Source organism: Microplitis demolitor, chromosome 7 (genome assembly GCF_026212275.2).
Source record: "Microplitis demolitor isolate Queensland-Clemson2020A chromosome 7, iyMicDemo2.1a, whole genome shotgun sequence".
NCBI lineage: Eukaryota > Metazoa > Arthropoda > Insecta > Hymenoptera > Braconidae > Microplitis > Microplitis demolitor.
Window position 1 is genome coordinate 9,128,833 of NC_068551.1, and position 14,230 is coordinate 9,143,062.

The 14,230-nt window shown below is 30.6% G+C and overlaps 1 protein-coding gene across 5 annotated transcripts in view; it reads left to right on the forward strand.

The window, feature by feature from the left end:
- The window catches only part of LOC103573893 (uncharacterized), a 50,331-nt gene that overhangs the window by 21,221 nt on the left and 14,880 nt on the right, over positions 1-14,230 (forward strand). The window contains exons 1-2 of one of the 5 annotated variants that reach the window (XM_053740603.1): positions 8,648-8,795; positions 11,880-12,255. The exons of 1 other annotated variant lie outside the window; for it this stretch is intronic. The gene's annotated coding sequence lies outside the window, so the exon portion shown is untranslated. Of the gene's footprint in view, positions 1-8,647; positions 8,796-11,879; positions 12,256-14,230 lie in introns of those variants that run through there. 3 more of the 5 variants (XM_053740601.1, XM_053740605.1, XM_053740606.1) reach the window with 3 other exon arrangements.

Here is a 14,230-nt window from a genome sequence, read left to right on the forward strand (position 1 = left end):
TCAATATTTGCAAATTCCACTTTGGAATTGAAAGGTATTGAAGCAATGAGAGATTGAATTCTTTTCAATACTTTTGAATTTCATTTTAAGAATTACAAAGTATAGATAAAAATTCAAATTTTTTACTTTTAGCAAGAATAAATCAATAATTACCGTTCCTGAGAATTTCGGAGTATGTTATCTATGATTTAAAAAAGTTATTAACGATCAAGTATTAATGTTTCGACACAGTGTCTGACGGGAAACTGAAACTTTTTATGTTCCAACTTGATAAAAAATCTCGAAAAAGCGGCTGACCCTATGGATAAGCCCCAAAACTTCCCACTATTTTCGAGCTCGAAAACATTATTGTCGACATATGTTCAACCCCTTTCAGCTCGATAATACTTTTAAATATATTAACATTTTCGAGCCCTTCGAACTCAAAAAAAGTGACGGTTCGCATTGATCTCCGAAAATTCGAGAAATTGAAAATAATCAATGAGAATCTTTTTTGAAAGATTTACTCACGATTATGCTTGATAAATTCAATATTTTTGGACAGAAATTAACAGAAATGATCAAGATGAAGATCCCGAGTCAAAAAACTAATTCGAGTTAAGTCTGAACGGTTTCAATGAGGTTTTTGAGGATCAATTTAGAATTCGAAGATTGACAACAGTATAGAAAGTTATCCTAGTTTAATCCTCAAAGTAGTAGTTCGACCAATTTTACCACTTTGAGGACTAAACTGGAATAACATAATCTACACGGAAAAAAAATTCTGCCAAAATTTAGTATGTTAACATCGTAATCGTGGACTAGACTTTTATTATTATTATATATTTTAACTAAGACTTTATATTATTATTATATATTTTAACTAAGACTTTTAGGATTAAAAATTATTTCAAAAATTACAATGTTAACATCGTAAAATAAATAAAATTAAAATTTAAATTTAAGAACTATATTTATTCCTATTTTTATATTTCTATTTACTTTTGATTAAAATAAATATTAGAGTGTTGCCTCTGTTATAATACGATGGAAGTTATAAAAATTACGATGTTACATCGTAATTTTTAAATAGTAACTGCGTCCTCCGTAAGAGGCGCTCTCGTGACTTCTGACTGTTTATTCAAATCGTTCATATGGATCTTAAAAACAATCTAATCTTGTAGACCCTTCAGTGGCCGAGTGGTCTAAGGCGTCAGACACGAAAGGACCCGAGTTCGAATCCAACTGCTGAACGATTAGTATTTTATTCTTTTATTTAAAATTTTTCTTCAAACTTTAAGATGTTCACATCGTAATTTATATTAAAGAGCTTGAGAATTCGTATTATTTGTCTGAAGTATTATTTCTTAATGAAATTTCCAACGCTACATCGTAAAAATTATGATTTTAAAAGTCTAGTCCACCACTACTATAATCAATAGGACAAATTACGATGTTAGCATCGTAAATTTAACAAAATTTTTTTTTTCGTGTAGATTGAAGCCTCAAATTACTCAAAATACAAAGGAATAATTTTATTTGCATTCGAACCTCAAAAGTCTCATTCAACGTGTTCTCTCTCCTCCCTTATCTACAAATAAAATTACCCGCTCCTCTTTTTTTATGAACGCAGTATTTCTGTTAAGTTATTATAACAGCATAATTAAATGTTGAAATATAATGGTATGTCAAAACTATTGTACTGTTTCATTTTGAACGCTTTTTAATTAAAAAGTACAATAGTTAAATAAAAAAAAAACCATTGTGCACTTTTCTGAACAAAAATCGAAACTAAATATCATTTTTATTAAGTTTTCAAGTTCTATAATTCATTTTATTTCATAATTATTTCACGAATTGTCATTTAAGCTTATTTTTAAGACGGAGAATTGAAAAATATTTTTTCATTATCAGATTTTTCAATTCGATGACCTTTATTAGCTCTAAGAAAACATGTTCGAAAAAAGTCACAGCTATTAGCATATCACTATCAGAAGAAACAAAAGAGGATGATATTCAACTCTCTATCAATATTGTCTGTATGTTAATTTAGCCTGATCTACTTAGTAAAATAAACACTTCTGTGTTATATCAATAAAATAAAATTGAACTTCCATTCATTTTTTATTTCTGTTATTTATCATTATAATTATAAACGAAAAAAAAAAAAAGTTTGCTTCTAATCAAGGAAGTCAAAAACAGATAATAAAAAAAAAATGTTGGAAAATCCAAAATTGCACACCTCAATCGCTCATTTTATTTTTAATCATTGCTTTTATTTTATTATGAATTTTTATTCAACTTTTGAATCATTAATTTGATTTTTTTATTTCTTGATTCCAGTTTAGTTTTTTTTTTTTTTTTTTTTAATTTTTTCTAAATATCCCGCATTTTTGTTGTAGATGTCGTTTTTTTTTTTCAAACCTACTGTTTTACGCTAGTGCTGCTACCAGTAGTTGATGGGGAGAAAAAAAGAAAAAAAAATTTACTTTTGTACACGGAAAGAAAATTATAGTAACAGTTACAATATATTATGGGAATGGTTCCCATACTGCATGGTAACTGGTTTTTTTTGAAATGTTGATTATAGGAACGGCACCCATATATATTATGGTAACCATTCCTATAATTATGGATATAATTCCCATACGGTATCGGAATAGTTCCTGTGGAATTATGGTAATCGTTACTATGTACCTATGGTAATGGTTACTATAATATTATGGGAATGGTTACCATAATATTATGGGAATGGTTACCATAATATTATGGGAATAGTTACCATAATATTATGGGAATGGTTACCATAATATTATGGGAATGGTTACCATAATATTATAGGAACAGTTACCACAATATTATGGGAATGGTTACCATAATATTATGGGAATGGTTGCCATAATATTATGGGAATAGTTACCATAATATTATGGGAATGGTTACCATAATATTATGGGAATAGTTACCATAATATTATGGGAATGGTTACCATAATATTATGGGAATGGTTACCATAATATTATGGGAATGGTTACCATAATATTATAGGAACAGTTACCACTATATTATGGGAATGGTTACCATAATATTATAGGAATAGTTACCATAATATTATGGGAATGGTTACCATAATATTATGGGTATAGTTACCATAATATTTAGAAATTATAATAATTTTTGTTTGTAATAAGCATTTTTTTGTATATTTAATCTTTTTGTGAAACTATATTACAATAAAATGGTAACCATTCCCGTAATATTATGGTAATAATTCCCATAATATTATGGTAACCATTCCCATAACATTATGGTAACCATTCCCATAATATTATGGTAATAATTTCCATACATTATGGGAATGATTACCATAATATTATGGGAATGGTTACCATAATATTATAGGAACTGTTACAATGTGGTTATAGGATTGGTTCCTATTTGCTTATGGGAACTATGCCTATGAGTATGGTAATCATTACCATGATTCTTTCATTTGCGATATGGGAACTGTTACCATGATGATAGGAATTGTTACCATATTTATGGAAACCTTCCCAAAAAGTATGGGTCTATATCCCATAATCCCAAGTAATCATTACCATAACGGTATGGGATGATATTTCATGAACGTACTAGGAACAGTTCCTTTAATTTTTTCTCCGTGTAATAATAACAATAGTAAAAATAACAATGGCCGCTAAACTTTTCGTGAATAATCAGTTTTACGTTTCTAATTAATTACAATTAAACTAAAAGGATTTAGACAGTAATTTTCAATAGGGTTCTTGTAATCAAAAATACAAAGATAATAAAAAAAAATTTAGACCGATTAATTGTTCCTATCGAGAGTTATTTGGTTTACTAAGTTTCATACACGACAATTGACAACTCGTGTCACTGGGATTAAAATAATTTATATTTAATTAATCGACTTAATATTGGTTCGAAATTATTCTTTAATAAATTGTCTTTGTGTTAGTATAAAATTTGACCGATTTTAGTGTAATCGAAAAAGTCTAGAGATAATTTAATGTGAGTGAATGAGTCAAAAAATTTAGAGCGATCATAAAGCACCCTCAGCGCTTTCGCGCTTGAGGTGTGCAGTAGAGAGAAAAAGAATGATTTTGATCTGAATAAAAACAAAAAACGGTATAATATTATTAAAAAAAAAAAACAGTCTGTTTTTGATCTAGAGGTGACCGAAACCGGACTAAAAATTATTGAAGATAATCTAAATAAGTAATATATGGACAAATCTTGATCAAATCTCACATAACGATTAACTTAAAATAAAAAGTCAAATTGAACAAAAATAACTTAAAATTTTAATTTGATTGAAAACGAATGAAACTTTAACCTAGATTTGCTGACAACTTTCTATTTATTTTGTACGTGAAATGATTCTTTTTAACTTCCCGCTTAGAAAATCGATGATTTTCAAAAATTCCGGGAAGTTATTGTTTTCACCCCGATTTTCGAAAATCGAGTTTTCATCAGATATCGACGTTTTGAGGTCCTAGGAAGCTATTCTGACTATCTTCAGAATGATGTCCGAGTGGCTGTGGCTGTGTGTGTGTGTGTGTGTGTGTGTGTGTGTGTGTGTGGGTGTGTGTGTGTGTGTGTGTGTGTGTGTGTGTGTGTGTGTGTGTGTGTGTGTGTGTGTGTGTGTGTGTGTGTATGTATGAGTATGTACCCAGACAGCATTCAAGTCGGAATGACTGCTTTACGATGTCTTTTTGAAAGAGTCCTCAAGAAGTCTTATGTTGACTTCTTAAAGGTGTCATTTTTAAGAACTCTTAATTAAGAGTTCTTGAAGACTCCACAAATAAGAGGTCAGTTGTGTGACGTTTAAATGTATTCTTTTTTTAACTTCTTTATGGAGTCAAAATTAGGATCTCCTTAAAGACGTCATGGTAAATTCATATTGAAGTCTTATTTACGAAGTCAGAAAAAAGAACTCTTTGAGAACTCTTTTGAAAGACGTCTTACTGAGTTCGTTAGGTGGCTCATTCGACATCTTGAGAACTTCTTAAAGACTTCTTTAAGATGTTGCTGAGACGTCCAAATCATAAATAGAAACTCATTCAGAACTCATCAAGACGTCATTTTGCTATCTGGGTAAGTGTGTGAATGGTCTATAACTTTTTAAATAATGAATCGATTTGGATGTTTAAGGCGGCAATTGAAAGAGCTTGTTGGCCGTCAACTTTCCTGAAAATTTCAGATCATTTGATCAAGTAGACTCGAAAATATTGGCGAATTACGAAAAAAAAATTTTTTTTTTAGTTTTTTATTGATTTCTCAAAAACGAATTGAACGATCAACTTCAAAATCTAATCAGCTTTAAAACTCAATAAAACGCGTCGAATGCTTCCTTAACCATCTCAAACGGTTAATTTGTTCGAGAGATATCGTTGGAGAAAGAAATGGTAAAAAACGGTTTTTTTTTCAATTATCTTCAAGACGGCTGAATCGATCGCTTTCAAATTCAAATCAGCTCTAGAATACAATAAAACGCGCCTATTGCCATCTCAAACTTCAAAATCGGTTAATTAGTTCAAAAGATATCAGCGTTGAAAAGTTAAAAAAATAACATTCTATGTTATTTTTTCCCAATAAATCAAAATGTACTGTACTAAAATGTGTCTAAAATCTTACAAACTTTTCCTTTTTATGGTCTCTTTTGATCATCATATAATGCGATCAAATTTGTTCTTAAGTTTAAACCATATTATCAACGAAAAAATCGAAAAAACACAGTTTTTAATCATTTTCTCGGATATTTTATATATCATTGCTCTGACCTTAGCCAAAACTCGTTCAAATCTTGATTTCGATCACTGACATTGATTTCTGCCTCAATACATTTAGTTTATTGAACATAATCGGAAATTAAAATTTAAAAACCGCTTGTTCATTAATGATTTTCGATTCTTAAACTTTTAAGCTTTAACATAAAGCATAACTTGTTAGAGTTTGAAAAGCTCATAAAAAAACAATCGCATGCAATAAGATTTTCGAGCTCGAAGAGCTCGAAACTGTAGTCACATCAATATTTTCGATTTCCTTGAGCTCGAAAACAGCGGGAAGTTTTGGGGCTGGGCCAACCGACGCCCGGATTTTTTTAAATACTGGAACTCAAACTGAGAATGTAAATTCGGATCGAGAATTCACTTCCGTTCAAATTCACAGTAAAATGCGGTCATTTATAATGTTTCTGGCGAATTACGGTCAAAGACGGCGATTTCCGGTAAAATACCGCAGGCTTGTCGCGATTCTACGGTAAATTGTCGCCCTATTACCACTCACTTACGGTACTTTTGCCGTAAAATACTGTACGTTTACCTAAAATACCGTATTTTACCGTAAATTACGGTATTTTACTGTAATTATCTTAATTTCGAGTAATTCGGATCCGCCAGGGCGCGGTTTTCAAAAATTAAATATCTGCCCGTCCGGCAGAAAGATAACATACAGAGCTCTTAAAGATAATATGTTTCTGATCTGACATCCGAAACAGTTATCCCAAAAATAACAGAAAGATATCAGAAAAACCTCTTACGCGTCATCTGAGGATATCTTTAAGAGCTCATTGGTTGGACGTCAGAAAGATAACATTTTTTAGAGATCTTAAAGAAATCAGTTTACAGAGATCATAACGACAACAATTTGGGTTTTTCATATCCATGATATATTCCAATTACAAATGGCTGAGAAACTTTGGGATGAATTTGCGCAAGAATGGGATAAAGTTAACTCGTCGAACTTTTAGCAATCGGCAGCCCATCGATATTAATATTAATGACAATCAAGTCTGGTAGAGCATAATAATCAATAATTCTCAATTGATCAGTCAAGTCATTTTTTTAACCCGTAATGAAAATATTGACCAGGAGGAACTTCACAAGTTACTATCGGTGTTTCTGGTGTACCAAGTAAGTTCCGAGAATCAAGAGGTAGATTACTGATTTCTTCTTGACTAGATGTTTTTAATATTTTTAGGAGTTTATTCGCTGCTTCACGTGATTTATTGAAATCAGTCACTCACTAAGTTAATTTCGATGATAAACTTGTTTCATGGATAGCCACCAAAGCATTCTTTTTTTATTGATTACAGATCGATAATATACGTGATTGCCACTAGTTTCACTGTCAGAACTGTAATTACTTATTTCATTTTCATTAAGTTTTTCGCCATCAATATTATTGTCTGTATTAATATTTCTTTCATTATCAACATCATCCGATTAATCACATGATATCCCTTGCGGTTTTGATTCACCCTGGAAACATCCCGGAAACACGATGGAATCACGGTGGATCCATGGTGGTTACACGGTGGGTTTTTTGTCATTTTATCACCGTGATTCCACGGCGGTTACACGGTGTACCCACCGTGATTCCACGTACACCGCGTAATCACCGTGGATACACTGTGGAATCTCGGTGAATACACCGTGGAATCAGGGTGGGTACACCGTGTTACCATCGTGGAAACACCATGTAACCACCGTGTATACACGGTGATAAAATGGCACAAACCCACCCTGTAACCACCCTGGATCCATCGTGATTCCACCGTGTTTCCACTCCCAGGGTGTTTCCAGGCTGATTCCAGGCTGATTTAAAACCGTCAGGGATATTATTACTCACAAACCATGAACTATTTTCTACTGTTTCACTTTCATCACTAGATGAATTTTCAAAATTATGTTATTTATTTAAAAAACAACGTATTCGTTTATTTTTTTTACCTTTACATAAATTTTGAAAATTTTTTCTTTTTGAAATTTTGCTATTGTATTTATAATAACTAATTATATGTAATTACTTTAGAGCAGAATCAATAAATAATGTTTATAATCATTGGTACTTATAGGTTAAAATGACATTAGCTGACGAAAGTTGAGGTTATAATAGTCTCATAAGAAAGTTATTTTTTTGATGTTCTAGAGACATCCATAAATAGTTATCATTTTGCTAACTTTCAGATTTCTTTTAAATGACCTCAACATAAAGTTATCAAAAAGATAACATTTTTCTGAGCTCTTAAAGGTAATATTTTTTGGATAACATTATGTCATTTTTTTGAGATTGATGCCGGACGGGTGATTAATTACTAGCTAGAGTTTTAAACAAGAGAAAACAGTCTATCCTTAAAATAACTAAATTCTATTTATTAAAAATTATAGTATTCGAATTTGTAGCCTCAAGATAAATCGTATATTATTGTTTGTATTCTTAGCATTAAGGTAAATTATTCTTATTAAAAACTAATGTATAAAATTTGCCATTCGGCCCGTGCTTTGACATGATAATAAATAACTAAATGTGCCAGGTGTAATTATTTAAAATCAATTCTGTGAAAAATTTATTACAACTTGATGTATAGTGTGATGAAATTCTATCAAATATGGCAAAAAAATACGATATCATAGATAAGGATTGATTGTTTTAAAACGATACCGATCGTTTGACAAGACAAAAAATATAAAAATACATGTTCCGATAAGAGTACGGTTATTTGAGAAACAATCATTTTCGTCATATGTTGACTCAGTTGTTCATGCACAAGTACAGTTGTAAAGATGATAATTTCTATTTGAATAAATGTCAATTTTATATATTAATCGTTGATAAAATTAATTTACATTGAAATATCGAAACGTTTAGCACAATTTTACTAGGCATGTAAAAATTTATTCATGCAATAAAATAAATGGACTATGACAATTAAAGCATATTAAGTTGCTAAATAATAACGCAATCAGAAAAGAATAAGATTTCAAATAATAATTCCATTAAGGGAGTGTGGGGTGAGTAATACGAATTCCTAAGAACAAAAACTGAGGTTGAAAATATTAAATAAACATTCAGTTAATTTATTAATTGATTAGAAACATGGATTATATATTTATCAATTATTATTTGCTTACAAAAATACTAAATCGCAGGAAAAAACGATATTCCAATTTAATCTACGTAGTGTCGCAACTTTTGCCCGTTTGAAAAGTATTAGAGAAAAAAATGTGAATCGGAAAATTTAAAAATTCGAAAGTTAATTTAAACAACGAAGCAACTAATTTCATGATTCAGAATATTTATTTAGAATCCCGTATAGAAAAACAAAGACATAATTGTGATAAAAGCTAACAAATGAATCCGCCATAAAGAATACGAGTTATCCCCCATGGAAATAATATATTTTTTAAATATAAAAAAAACATATTTATGAATATACTAGCTGACCCGGCAGACTTCGTACTGCCTCAATCGATTGTAGAGCAAAATAAAAAAATCAACTCTGTTTAAGTTCCTACTATATAAAATTGATGTATTACCGTACGATGGATGGTGTGGCTCAATAAGTTATAGATCAAATTGAACGGAATATAGTATAGTGCCGGATAGCTCAACTGGTAGAGCACTCGGTGCGATACCGACATGGTCTGAGTTCGATTCCCAGTTCGGGCTATCTATATTTTTCTCAATTTATCTATAAATTGTCTTATTGAGAAGGTTTGCATGTTTTAGGTTTCCACTATATATTAAATTGGTGTAATACCATACGATGGACGGTATGGCTCAATAAGTTATTTCGAACCTCTGATTTTTTTATCTTTCAGCATAGGTTGAAAGAGGCCTTCATGATTTTTTTCAAATTTTTTCCTTCAACCGTTTTCGAAATATCGAATTTTAAAAAATGAAGAGATTTTTCTATCAAATGCCTGTAACTTCGCGAAAAAAGGGTTAAACAAAATTTTTAAAGAGTCAAAAAATGATTGTTTTTAGATTTCTTTTCGATAAAAAATATCAAAAAAATTTTTGAATCACGCTTATGTTGAAATTTTAACTTTTAAGTATAAATTGTCGATTTACAAAAAACACGTACTGATCGATTTCCCTCATAATTTTTTCACAGCAAACTGTCACCTATTCTACAACTTTTCCAGCTATGCTCATAATGGGACAACGATGGGATTTATTTTTTTATAGATTTTTTAAATTTCATATTCCACTTTATTTTTAAGAACAATGTCTTAAAATAATAGCATGCTCGGAATTTACTGTTAATAATTATCTGACACACAACTATCATCACAATTTTCTTCCACAGTAAAATTATTACTAATTAATTAATAAATAATAATTTTATTAATAATCATTTTTTTTGTCGCCTGCCGAAAGTAAAACAAAAGAAATAATATCGCGAAGCCGACCAAGTTGTTATTATTATATTTTGTGACTATTCAATTTGGTCGGGTTCGCGATCACTTTTTTTTAGTTTCGGAACGCGACATTAAATCCTCCAACGACGTATTCTGTGCTCCAACGCACACATGCCCACTATTTTGATAGATATGATTGAATTTGAACTTTGTATAGCGGTAAGAAAGTGTAAATTTACTTTTTGACGTTAGGAACACATCTACATTTCTTAGATAACAGTGAGTGCTTGTAATTTAACATGAACTTTATATAATAGCAATAAAGCTCAAATTGATTCTACGTTCTAGTTAGAAAACGTTTGTATGTGAAAAAGAAAAGGGCTGTTTTTAGGGTTTTCCCGACAATTATTCGATTTTTTCTCGCCGTAAGAACCATCCTTGGACTTCAACGAACATTTTAAAAAAAGAATTGGCCAAATTGGTCCAGGCGTTGTTGAGTTATGCGCTTACCAACACATTTTGCGATTCATTTTTATATTATAGATTAAAAATATATTTAAAATAGATGAGAAATATATAAAAAATACACAAGTATGTATGTGAAATATATTTAAAATACATAAAACATATATTTGTATTACATCACTTTTGGCCATTTTTTGTACATTTAGAATATATCTAAAATATATGTGGAAAAATATATTCGAAATATATCCCTAAAAATACATATAAAATACAAAAATATATATTTTAGTTATATGTGCAGACTTAAGTTCCAAAAGTAGGGCGTCGTAGTTCGACCGACGAATATCATCTTTGCGTTGCTAGTGGATGTCTTAACAGAAATCCTGACAGTTACAGTGTTCCTAGATACCAGGATCTCTAGATTTTCTTGTGAAAAATTATCGATAGGCGTAAAAAAAAAAAATCACTTTCAGCCAATCAGGCAGTCCCACTGGAACATCATGCATTCCCCATGTTGAAGTGATTCAAGATGACGAAGATTCTCTGGATTTTCTTTTAATAAAATATCAAAGGCAGTAAAAAAATTCGTTTTAGCCAACCAGACACTTCCATTGAAGCACCAAGTGCTTGGTGCTTCAGTGGAAAAGTCTTCTTTTCTGAAAATAAATTGTTTCCTGCCATTAATTTTTCTAAAAAAAAAATCCAGAGAGTCCTGGTCAGTTTAGATCCCTTCATTACGGAGAGTGCTTGATGCTCCAGTGGGACTGCCTGGTTGGCTTAAAATGACTTATTTTCACTACTTTCGATAGTTTTTTAAAAGAAAATTTAACGGGTTCTAGCACCTTGGACCATTTTAACGCTTGGAGCGTTTGGTGCTTCAGTAGGATTGCCTGGTTGGCTGAAAATTATTTTTTTCACTCCCTTCGATAGTTTTTCAAAAGAAAATCCAGAGAGCCCTGATCATCTTGGACAGCTTCAACACTTGGAGTGCTTGGCGCCCAAATGGAACTGTTTAGTTGGCTGGTGAAGTTGTTAAGATTCCTGTTAGGGCATCTACTAGCAACGTGAAGACAATATTCGTCAGTTGAACTCTACGACGCCCTATTTTTGGAACCTAAGTCTGTGCATACCACTAAAATGTATTAAAAATATATTTTTTTGAATTTTATATGTATTTCTAGAGATATATTTCAAATATATTTTTGAGAGGATGAGGTTCCCTATTAGAAGAAGAAAGTAGATTTAAACTTGGTTTAAAAATTATAGGTGGAGATTCAAACATTGACATACACCGAGGGAACCATGCTTGCGATGGCCAATTAGGAACTATTAGTAAACCTCTGGTATTATCACTTTCAATTTTTTTTAATACCTTTGGAATCAACGCAAAGGGAGGGAAAGCGTAGAAGAAAAATTTGTTCCAATCTAGTGTAAATGCATCAATTGCAATTGATCCTGGATCTTTTTTCCATGAAACGTATTTACAGCATTTGGTATTAATACGACTAGCAAAAAGATCGATTTCCGGATAACCAAACGTTTCACAAAGTTGAGTGAAAGCTTGTAAAGATAAGCTGTATTCAGTTTCTGGTTCTAATCGTCGAGATTCATAATCAGCAGTTATATTATCTTTAGAACTAATGTAAGAAGCAAAAATAAAAATATTTCTTATCTCACACCACTTCCAAATAAATTTAGAAATTTTACTAAGATTTTCAAATTGAATTCCACCCATTCGATTTATATAAGCAATAGCTGTAGTATTGTCGATACGTAAGAGGATATCACAATATCTCAGCTTACTAGCGAAACATTTTAAGCCGAAAAATGCAGCCTGCAATTCCAAAAAATTAATTGGATTTTTACGTTCATCATTATTCCAAAATCCATGAGCTTTTTCTGTACCACAGCAAGCACCCCAACCAGTGAGCGATGCGTCAGAAAAAATCTCTAAAACATATATGGGACTTTTAATTGGATTAAAAATATTCTTGAATTGTAACTTCCACCAAGTAAGATCCTCAGCAACTAATGAAGATGACACTATTGACGCTTCATAATTACTCTTGCATTTTTCCAAAGCAAGAAACTTTTCTCGCTCTAAACTTTGCATGTATACCCAACCATATCTAGCTGCAGGGCATAAAGATCCTAAAATTCCAATTAAAGAAGCGAAATCTCTAATTTTATGACGAGAATTGACCTTGAATTTTTGTAATAGGTTAAGTGTATTTGTAACTTTAGTAATGGGTAATTCAATTTTCATATCCTTGGAATTCAAAATAAAGCCTAAGAATTTTTGTTTTTGAGATGGTACAAAATTACTTTTTTGTTGATTGATAATAAATCCAAGACTTTCTAATGAAGAAATTGTTTGTCGGATATTAGCTAAGCATTCTTCTCTAGAATAACCGATTAATAAAAAATCATCGATGTAAATGACAGAAGAGAATCCTTGTTCTCTTAGAAAAGAAATGATAGGTTTCATTAATTTAGTAAAAACGTATGGTGCAAGAGGAGGCGCGTAATACAATCATGTTTGATCAAGCATGACCAGGCCTTTTCAGACACAATCCCAAGCATTATTTTAAAAAAATAATAACGATAATTTAACTTGAAATTAACTTATTTTGCTAGTATTTTCGTATAGTTAATGTTTACTGGCTGAAAAGTAATATTGAACTTTTACGCGTGACGAGTCTCGAACCCACGACCGTCGTGTTATGAAGCACGTCCGCTGTCCACTAGGCTAACCTGTCTTGTTCAGTTTCCGAAGATTTTTAACACCTTTTAAAAACTCAGGGTTGTAAAAAATGAAATATTATTAGAATTCAATTTAGATTTGGTGGTTAGATTTTTTTTAATAATGCATGAAAAGAATTCTGGTTATAAATTACAAGCAAATTGAACACTAAAATTAATCTTAATTATTAATTGAAAAAAGAAAAAATGCAATTGTATTGATTATCATTATCAATTTCGCAAAAATGTATTGATTTAATTCTTCAATTAATTTAAAAAAAAATTAAATTAAATCTATTTTAATTATTTTTTGGAAAAAAAAAATAATTTTAATTATTAACTGAATCAATAATTATAAATTAAATTTATTTTAACTATCGATAAAAAAAAATAATAATTCTAACTACTAAATATTAGACGATAATGAGTTACATCTATTTGAATCACTCAGTATAGACTCAAAAAGATTACAAATTTATAGCAGAGCAGAAATTCAATGAAAACTATTTACTTCTGAAATTTATAAAACTATAAAAATAAATAGCTTGACAGTAAAATTAACTTCAGTTAATAATACTAAAAATTATGGATCAATAAAATTTTATTGTAGAAATGAATATAATTTCGTATGAGTATGAATCCGTATAAATATACCCAACCGTACAAACTCATAAGCACTCTTGTAAGTACATGCATGATCGATTCAGTGACGTAAAAAATGGTTGAACATGACTAGTCTTGACCAAGCATGAATTGTGTACGACCATACAAAATCACACGTTATCATGCAAGCTCATATACACTACTGGAAAAAATTAAAGGATCAAAAAAAAATTCCAAATTTTTGGGTGATTTTCTACAGGCCGTAACTTCGA